Here is a 10,208-nt window from a genome sequence, read left to right as displayed (position 1 = left end):
GGTTTGGTGTCTGTCAATAATTTTGGTACCATCTCAGCAAGTATTACCTCAAACATTTCTTCTCCTGCCCCATTCTCTCTTTCTGCCAGTTCTTGGTTGTTCTCTCTTTTTCTGTTTGTGTTTCAATTTGGGAAGTTTTTATTGATCTATCTTCAAGTTTACCAATTCTTTCCTTAACTGTGTGTTAAGTCTACTTATGAGCTGCCAAAAGCATTTTTTAACTCTGTTTTTGATTTCTAACATTTACTTTTGAAATCTCCACAACTCTGCTGACATTACCCATTTGATCTTGCATGCTGCCTATTTTTTTATTAACATATGAATCATGGTTATATTCCAAATGCCTTATCTCTTACGATGATTGCTTTTCTCCCCAAACTGCCTTTTAATAAAAAAGTAAAAGTTGTCATGTATCAATAGTAGCTACAGGTAAATAGACCTTTTAGGGGCAGGATTTATGGTAATCTGGATATGAGTTGGACTGTTTTAATGTTTGCTATAGCTATAGAGGAATGTGGAGCCTCTACTACCTAGTGTCATTATTTGTTTCCTCTTATGGCTTTAAGGCTTTTCTTTGTCCTATTCATACTTCTCAGAGGGAGTCTATGTTTTATAGCTTTTCAGTTATAATTCTCTGCTATGTTTGTTGGGTGCAGAGGAGGTAAGAAATAGTCTTTTAGTGGAGCTTCGTCTCAGGGAGTGGCCTTCCCAACTGTTTCTGTCCCTCTTCAAGGCACATAGCTCCTCCCATCTTCCTTGTACCAAGTTCCCAGTATATTTCCTTGAAGTTCTGTCCCCTGTTAACTTTGTCTTTCTGCTCTTAGGTGAAATACAAATGCTAGAAGGGACTACAAGGGGAAGGAAATCTCTTTCCCCAGGTGAGATAAGTCAGTCTTTGTTATAGAGAAGAAAATGAGAAGATTACCCTTGCTGCTTTCCCCCTTCCCTTGTCAGAGCCACAGGAGATTTTTCTTGAATCCATACTGTGTGAAGCTGTAGGGTTCCTAGAAGGAAAGCCCAAAACAGTGTAAGTACTGATTGCAGCTCCCAGGAATTTGTCAGGATCAAGCTAGTTAGCACTCAGCTTACAGCAAATTGTCAAGATTACTACTGTGTTTATACAACTTGTGGCTTCCCCTCCAGGTAAGCAAATTTCTAGTGCTATATTTCTCTGGATGCTCCAACCTCTCTGATTTTAGAGGGACAGTTTGCCCTGTGACCCCAGTTCTTTGACAGGCTCAAGAACAGTTGTTGGTTTTCACTTTTCCTAGCTTTTTCTTGCACTGCGAAGAGCAATGACTTGTAAACTCTTTTACATGTTAGAGCTGAAATAGATAAACCCATGTCTATCAACTTGGAACGGGAAAAATTAGATGTGCTTCATTTCAAGCCTAGAGACCCACATAATTTGCACAAATAGAAGTATGTACATTGAACAATTAAAAAACTTTATATGAGATAAACAATAAAAACCAATAAATACATAATGTAATACAGATTTATTGTACTCTCCAGAGTAGGTGGTGTTCGGTGGAGAAGGCCAGGGCTTGCTCTTTGGAAGGTGCATTCATCATTCTGCACCTCTTTCTTAGTTAACAATTTGAGTTTATGTTTTTACCACACACTCAAACTCTTTTATAAATAAAATCAAAGAACAAAACAGCAATCTAGGAAAAATAAAGGGTAAGTCTAGAAACATATGGAAAAAGTGCACAGACTGAAGAGCTGAAAAAGCAACTCTTCATCCTTCTCACTTGGCATAAATTTACAAATAAAAATGCTGTGGCTCATTGAACCATGACCTGCAGTTTAAATTTGTTTCATATGATATTCTCTGACGAGCAAGTATGTCTAGTAAATTTGGTGAAGGGCTCTGCTTGAAAATGTAACATCTTAGAAAACACCACGTCTCAGACGGCATTTACTTAGTGTGTTTTTAGGTGATGTCAATTATGCTGAAAAAAAAGGAGTGGTGTCCAGAAAATGGTATACTATTTCATTTGAAGAGCTGTTATGGGCCAACATCATTAACTGAGCAGTCCCTATGTGAGGTAATTCTGTAACTTGCTGTAGTTTTTATTTCATTTAAAGTCTAGAATCAGCTAATTAGTAACTGTGCGTCCTCCGGACCAATGTAAAAATTTCACACGCTTTCAGTTTTCTTCCCCTCGCCTCCACCCCAATGTCCGTGTGGAAAATGCCTGGAATATTAGTTCATATTATTGTTAAGATTCCTTTCTTTTCATAACAAATACTTATTTAGACCTAGCAACGAGTAGTTCTCACTTCTGTTAACTGTATCTTCACACTTACTCCTGGCTTCTTTCTGGATTAACTTTCTTTCCTGATGTAATTCAGCCTCTAAAAAGTAGGTATTTTCAGACACAGCCTATGAACTCTAGAACTTCTGAGTTCAAACTCACCCTTACCTGACAGTATCTGTGGGCATAGAATTCTAGAATCAATCAAAGAATTTCCATCTGTACTTGCAAGTGTTCCACTGTCTTCTTGTTTCCAATATTGTTGATGACAAACCTAGTGTTGTTACCTGAATTCCTGAAGCAGGTCTGAGGCAAAGATGTGAATACGTAGATTTTCTCTTTACTGACAATGCCCTGAGGTGTATACACAATGCATCAATATAGTTTTGGTACTGTTGTGTTACTTTATTTTTTTTTAATGTTTGGCTGTGTTGGGTCTTCATTGCTGCGCGGGGGCTTCTCTTGTTGTGGAGCACAGGCTCTAGGCATGCAGGCTCAGTAGTTGTGGCACACAGGCTTAGTTGCTCTGCGGCATGTGGGATCTTCCCGGAACAGGGGTCGTGTCCCCTGCATTCTTAACCACTGCACCACCAGGGAAGCCCTGTTGTGTTAACTTTTATTGCTTTTCATTCATTCTCTCTCTTCTTTTCTCCAAAACATAATATGTATTATGTTGGGACTTCTAGCCATAAAATAGTCTATACCTATTTTAAATTGGGTTATTTGTTTCTTATAATGAAATATTTGGTGTTCTTTATATATTCTGGACACAAATCCTTTATCAGATATATGTGACTGACTGACTGCAAATATTTTCTACCACTCTGTGGCCTGTCTCTTCATTTTCTTAACAGTATCTTTAGAAGAGCAGAAGTCCTTAACTTGGATAAAGTCGGTTTCTCCCTTTGGTAAGAAAGCTTTTCTCCTACAGTTTATTCTAGAAATTTTATAGTTAATTTTATAGTTTTAGGTATTAGATCCAGAGTTTGAGTTAATTTTTTGTAAAGATTGCAAGACATGAATTAGTTATTTTTTTGAATATCAACTTTTTTCAGCATTTGTTGAAACAGCTATTTATTCTCCATCAAGTAATTTTTCCTTCTTTGTCAAAAGTCAGCTAACCATATCTACTTCTAGTTTCTCTATTCTAGTCCATTTATCTTGACTCTAACAAACATCACAGTTTTTGATTACTGTAGCTTTAGAACAACCCTTGAAGTCAGCTAGTATAATCCCTCCAACTTTTCAAAGTCTTCTAAAGTTGTTTTAGCATTTCTAGGTCCTTTACATTTCCATAGGAATTTTAGACACAGCTTTTCAATATCTACCAAAAAGCCTTTTGGAAGTTTGCTTGGAATTGCATTGCACTTACAGTACACTATGGCAAGAACTGATACTATATCTCACCACTTACTTATGTCTTTTTTAGTTACTCTCAATAGGAAGAAAAATTCCTCAACCTGATGAAAAACCTACAGCTGACATCATCCATAAGGCTGAATGCTTTATGTCCATGATAGGAAAGAAACAAGGATGTCTGTCTGCTCTCACCAGCTCAATATTTAATTTTGTGTGGGAGATCTTAACTAGCGCAATAAGGTAAGAAAAAATAAGTAAAATGAACAGATTGAAAAGGAATGAAGAAGACTATACATATTTGTAGATAACATGATCATCTAAGTAGAAAACCCAAGGAATCTACAAAAAACTATGCAAACTGATGAGTGATTTTAGTAAGATGGCAGGACACAGTGTTAATACACACAATTGATAGTATTTCTATATACTATACTAGCAACTGACAATTGGATTAAATAATAATAATACCATTTGCAATATCTGAAATATTTACAGATCAATATAAGACAATCTGTACAAGAAGTGAATGTTGAAAATTGCAAAATATTACTGAGAATTATACAGTGTTCATACAGCTAGAGACTGAATAAATGTTAGAATGTCAAATTTTACAAAATTAATGTGGAGCCTCAATGCAATCTCAATCAAAATCCCAAGAGATTGACAATTTGATTCTAAAATTTATGGAAGTGGAAAGCCCAGCATAGTCAAGGCTATTTTGAAAGTGTTGAGCCTTGGAGTGTAATACTAGTTAGCAAGACTTTATAGTAAGCTACAGTAATTAAAACAGTGTGATAGACATATAGTTTAATGGAATAGACAGTCCAGAAATAGTATTGCACCCATATGGTTGATTGATTTTGAACAAATCTGCCAAGGAAATACAATGGGAGCAAGAAAATTCTTTTCAACAAATGGTGCTGAAATAATTGGACCTCATATTGAAAAAATAAACCTCAACCCTAATCTCACACCATATACAGTGAATAACTCACTCATCATAGATCTAAAACAACTGTACAATTTCTAGAAAATTTTAATGAAGAAATCTTAGTGGCCTGGAGTTAAACAAACAGAGCTTTCTTGATTATGATTCATGCTGTTTTTGTGTCCTAAGAAAAAAACTGAAGTAGTTTCACGAAAATTTAAGGAACACTGGAATAAAACCTACATAAGGAGGCTAAAGATGTGTACTTTGAAAACTGTAAGAAACTAATGAAAGAAGTTGAAGAAGACACAAACAGATGGAAAGATATACTGTGTTCTTGTATTGAAAGAATATTGTTACAATAACCATACCACCCAAGGCAATCTACAGATCCAGTGCAATCTCTATGAAATTACTAATGGCATTATTCACAGAACAAAAAATTTTACAATTTGTATGGAAACACAAAAGACCCCAAATAGCAATCTTGAGGAAGAAGAACAGAGCTGGAGGAATTAAAGTCCCTGACTTCAAAGCTACAGTGAGCAAAACAGTATGGTACTGGCACAAAAACAGAAATATAAATCAATGGAACAGGATGGAAAGCCCAGAAATAAACCCACACACCTATGGGCAATTAATCTACAACAAAGGAGGCAAGAATATACAATAGAGGAAAGACAGCCTCTTCAATAAGTGGTGCTGTAAAAACTGGACAGCTGCATGTAAAAGAATGAAATTAGAACATTCTTTAATACCATACACAAAATTAAACTCAAAATCAATTTAAGACCTAAATGTAAGACCAGATACTATAAAACTCCTAGAGGAAAACACAGGCAGAGCACCCTTTGACATAAATCACAGCAAGATCTTTTTTGATCAGTCTCCTAGAGTAATGGAAATAAATAAAAACAAATGGGACCTAGTTAAACTTAAAAGCTTTTGCACAGTAAAGGAAACCATCAACAAAGTGAAAAGACAAACTACAGGATGCAAGAAAATATTTGCGAACAATGCAACTGACAAGGGATTAATCTCCAAAATAGTACATGCAGGTCAATATCAAAAACAAACAACCCAATCAAAAAATGGGCAGAAGCTCTAAGTAGACATTTCACCAAAGAAGACATACAGATGGCCAAAAAGCACATGGAAAGATGCTCAACATCACTAATTATTAGAGAAATGCAAGTCAAAACTGCAGCTACCTCATACCAGTCAGAATGGCCATCATCAAAAAGTCTACAAACAATAAATGCTGGAGAGGGTGTGGAGAAAAGGAAACCCTCCTATGCTGATTTGGGGAATGTAAATTGGTACAGCCACTACGGAGAACAGTATAAACAGAGCTACCATATGATCCAGCAATCCCACTCCTGGGCATATATCCAGAGAAAACCATGGTTCACAGGGATACAGGCACCCCAACGTTCACTGCAGTGCTGTTTACAATAGCCAAGACATGGAAGCAACCTAAATGTCCATTGACTGATAGATGAATGGATAAAGAAGATGTGGTCTGTATATATATATATATATATATACATATATATATATATATATATACACACACATACCTATGTATGTTTATGTGCACACACAATGGAATATTACTCAGCCATAAAAAATAATCAAATAATGCCATTTGCAGCAACATGATTGGATCTAGAGATTATCATACTAAGTGAAGTAAGTCAGACAGAGATAGTCAAATATGATATCACTTATATTTGGAATCTAAAAAGATGATACACCTGCAAGCTGTGCAGCATGGCCAAAAATAATGGCTATAAAAGAATAAAAGATGATACACATGAACTTATTTATACAACAGAAACATACAGACTTCCAAAACAAACTTACGGTTACCAAAGGGGAATCATTGGGGGAAGGATAAATTATGAGGTTGGGATTAACATATACACACTACTATATATAAAATATAATCAACAAGGACCTACTGATAGCACAGGGAACTCTGCTCTGTATTCTGTAATAACCTATATGGGAAAAGAATCTGAAAAAGAATGGATATACGTATAACTGATTCACCTTGCTATACACCTGAAACCTACACAACATTGTGAATCAACTATACCCCAATATAAAATAAAAATTAAATTTTAAAAAAAGACATAATCACTTAACTTTTGACAAAGGTGCAAAGGCACTTCAATGGGGAAAGAGTAGTCTTTCCAATAAATAGTACTGAAACAACTGGACATCTCTCTTTACACGTAGACACCTCAAGAAGAAAACTAGTATGATATACATTGGTTATGACCTTTTAGGTACAAAAACCAAAAGAATGATCCATGAAAAAATGGCTAAGTTGGATGTTATTAAAATTAAAAACTTGCTCTGTGAAATACATTGTTAAGAGAATGAAAAGCCACAGACTGCTAGAAAATATTTGCAAATCACATATCTGATAAAGGACTTGTATCCAGAATGTACAAAGAATTCTTAAAACTCAGCAATAGGGGCTTCCCTGGTGGCGCAGCGGTTGAGAATCTGCCTGCCAATGCAGGGGACACGGGTTCAAACCCTGGTCTGGGAAGATCCCACATGCCGCAGAGCAACTAGGCCCGTGAGCCACAATTACTGAGCCTGTGCTCCGCAACAAGAGAGGCCGCGATAGTGAGAGGCCCGTGGACCGCGATGAAGAGTGGCCCCCGCTTGCCACAACTAGAGAAAGCCCTCGCACAGAAACGAAGACCCAACACAGCCATAAATAAATAAATAAACCCAAAGTTTTAAAAAAAACCAAAAACTCAGCAATAAAAAATAAGCCAATTAAAAAAGAGTAAAGTATCAAGCACATCAGCAAAGTGGATATACAAATGGCAAACAAGCGTATGGAACGACACTTCACAGCGTATGTCATTAGGGAAATGCAAATTAAGACGGCAATGAGATACCACTATCAAAACAAGAATGAGATATCACTACACACCTATGAGGATAGATGAAACAAAAACCCAAAAACAAAGTCTGACAACTAAATGCTAGTGAGAATGTGGAGCAACAGGAACTCTCATTCATTGGAAACAAGTTGGAAGGTTTCTTTCTTTGTTTTTTAAACAAAGCATATTTGAATTGTGGTAAAATATACATAACATGAAATTTACCATTTTAACAATTTTAAGTGTATAGTTCAGTGGCATTAATTGAGGATATTCTCATTATTATGCAACCATCACCACCAGCAACCATCACCACCATTCATCTCCAGAACTTTTTTCATCTTCCCAAACTGAAACTCTGTATCCGTTAAAAATTTATTCCCTGTTCCTCCCTCCCTCAAACATCATTCTCCAAGAAAAGAAACTAGGGTTTCCAGGAGAAATGACAGCTTTGACATATGTCAGAGGGACACAGGAGCCAACTGAAAGAGCTCCCAATGTCCAAAGCTGAAACCTTGAGCAATAAAATAAATAACATGTATTAGAATATAGCCCAATGTATAAATCTAAACATAAATATCTATGAGTCTATAGTGATGTAATAAATAATTTAATTAATTAATAAGAATAGGCAAATCTCCCATACAGAAGAATTCCTGACAATTTATGTAGTTACTCTCTCATCAAATAGGTGGAGCATAATTCCCCACTCCCTTAATTGTGGGAGGGACTGACTTCCCTCTAAATATAGTACAGAAAAGTGAGGGGAGTAACTTTACAGTGGAGAAAGTTGACAAACACTACCTCAGCCATGTGATCAAGTTTAACATCTTGAGTGATAAATAATATGGGTACCATATGCACTTAATATGATGTGAAAAAGCTATCACTTTACAAACACTGTGGTCTTCCAAGAACCGGCAAGCCCAATGCAATCAAGAGAAGAAAAAAAAAAAAATCAGACAAACCCAACTTGAGAAGCATGCTACTCAATACCTGACCAGTATTCCCCTAAAGTGTCAAAGTCATCAAAAACAAGAAATATTTGAGAAATTGTCATACTCTAAAGAGCTCTAAGGAGTCATTAGGACCAAAGGTAATGTTCTATTCTAGATGGAATCCTGGGACAGAAAAGGGACATTAGGTAAACACTAAGTAAATCTGAATAGTTTGCACTTTAGTTAGCAATCATGAGTCAACATTGGTTAATCAGTTTTGACAAATATACTAAAGTAAGATAGTTCTGCTCTAGAACATGAATGATTATGGTCTTTAAAACATGATATATTAAATACTAACTTTCTATATTCAACCCCCAGAAGTTTAATAAATGCAGTAAACTGTCAAAAATAAATGATCTCTTCTTTCTTTCAGAATCCCATTTCTCATTTCCTCAAGGTCCAAGCCTCACAAGCCAGGACTACTCAAGCACATCCCAAACCCATAGTCATTCGTACTGTGACCCAGTTAAATGGAGCTATTGGTTTCCCTACAAGTTTTCCTTCTGTAGATCTTTGTGAAAGCTTGAACATCAAGCTTTGTGAAATGACTCTGATTCTTCACCATATCTGTATCTTGTTCAGTGGAGGACATGCAGTCCTGGAGCTGATTATAGAATCCATTTCAAAAATAAGCGGAGAGAGAGAGAGAAGGTGACTCCAAGCAAAATGTCCCTGACATTTCTTCATTCCAAGAAGGTATTTTTACCATAAGAAGAAATCATAGATTACTGGAGTTGGAAAAAGCCATGGATAAGATCCTTGTACTGGATGTAGAGATCAAGCCCCATAGAGATTAAATGACTTGCCCAAGGTCACAGTTTGTTAGTCTCTTAGAAGAAATAATACATTTTTCTAAAATAGGATGCTTCTCACATTTTAGTCTTTTACTGTCCTTAGCAAATTTAACCTTTTCCATGCAGCTGTTGAGATAACCTACTGGTTGTATAAGCTACATCAACACAAGGGACGTATCTCAGAAAATGCCCCCAGACTGCCTCCCTTTTCATTATTGAAAACCACAAGATGAAACTCTTTAATAACTCACTGCACAAGAGGACCATTACTGTCAGCATATACCACTCAGCCATATATTATAGCTTTTTACTTCTCCACACAAAATTGCCTTGAAATTTACATTTGCTATAAAGGATTCAAGTCCATCACCGTTAATTTCCCTCTACAAATTATGTTTAATTATCACCTCTTTCCACCTATAAAGAAGCCCCTCTTGTACTTCTGTCTCCATATAGCTCTCAAGAAGAGTTTCCCCAGCATGAATCTTTGATGGTGATTTTATATCCCTTACATGCCCTTCCTTGTCAAGCTCACACAGCCCACTTAGAGATATGGAAATGAATGGCTTGCCTGGCTCTGCATTTCCTGCATACATATGAAGTCTGGTCTCCCTAAGCAGGAGAAAAAGAGGAACATTTTCCAGCTTTAGCCTGTGGACAATTAGGCTAGAAACATCCCATTCTAAGATTCAAAGAAGCTTTGAAAGTCTATCCATGATTGATTGCTTAACAGGTCATATACTATATCTAATCTTTCTGATGCTTCAAGAATCATCTTTATTCTCTCCCTCAGTTGGGAGCCCTAGAAGAAATCAGTTTAAGGGAAATATTGAGAAATCCAAAAATTATATTTTACTATTTTTTTTCATTTAATTTCTATGCTTCCTTAGTACCATATAAAGAGCATGGTCTTCAGAGTCAAAAATATTAGCAGTCAAATCATAACTCTACCAAAA

General features: G+C 36.1%; 1 long non-coding RNA gene across 1 annotated transcript; it reads left to right on the top strand.

Moving 5' to 3' along the window:
• The first annotated feature begins 3,113 nt into the window (after positions 1-3,113).
• On the top strand, positions 3,114-9,985 carry LOC102998832 (uncharacterized). The gene is made up of 3 exons (XR_449685.2): positions 3,114-3,169; positions 3,691-3,860; positions 8,832-9,985. It is a non-coding gene; the product is annotated as an uncharacterized LOC102998832 (long non-coding RNA).
• Positions 9,986-10,208: the final 223 nt, after the last annotated feature.

The sequence above is a fragment of the Balaenoptera acutorostrata genome, chromosome 16 (assembly GCF_949987535.1).
Source record: "Balaenoptera acutorostrata chromosome 16, mBalAcu1.1, whole genome shotgun sequence".
NCBI classification, from domain to species: domain Eukaryota; kingdom Metazoa; phylum Chordata; class Mammalia; order Artiodactyla; family Balaenopteridae; genus Balaenoptera; species Balaenoptera acutorostrata.
The sequence above is the reverse complement of the archived record's forward strand: the minus strand, read 5'-3'. Positions and strand labels throughout refer to the sequence as shown.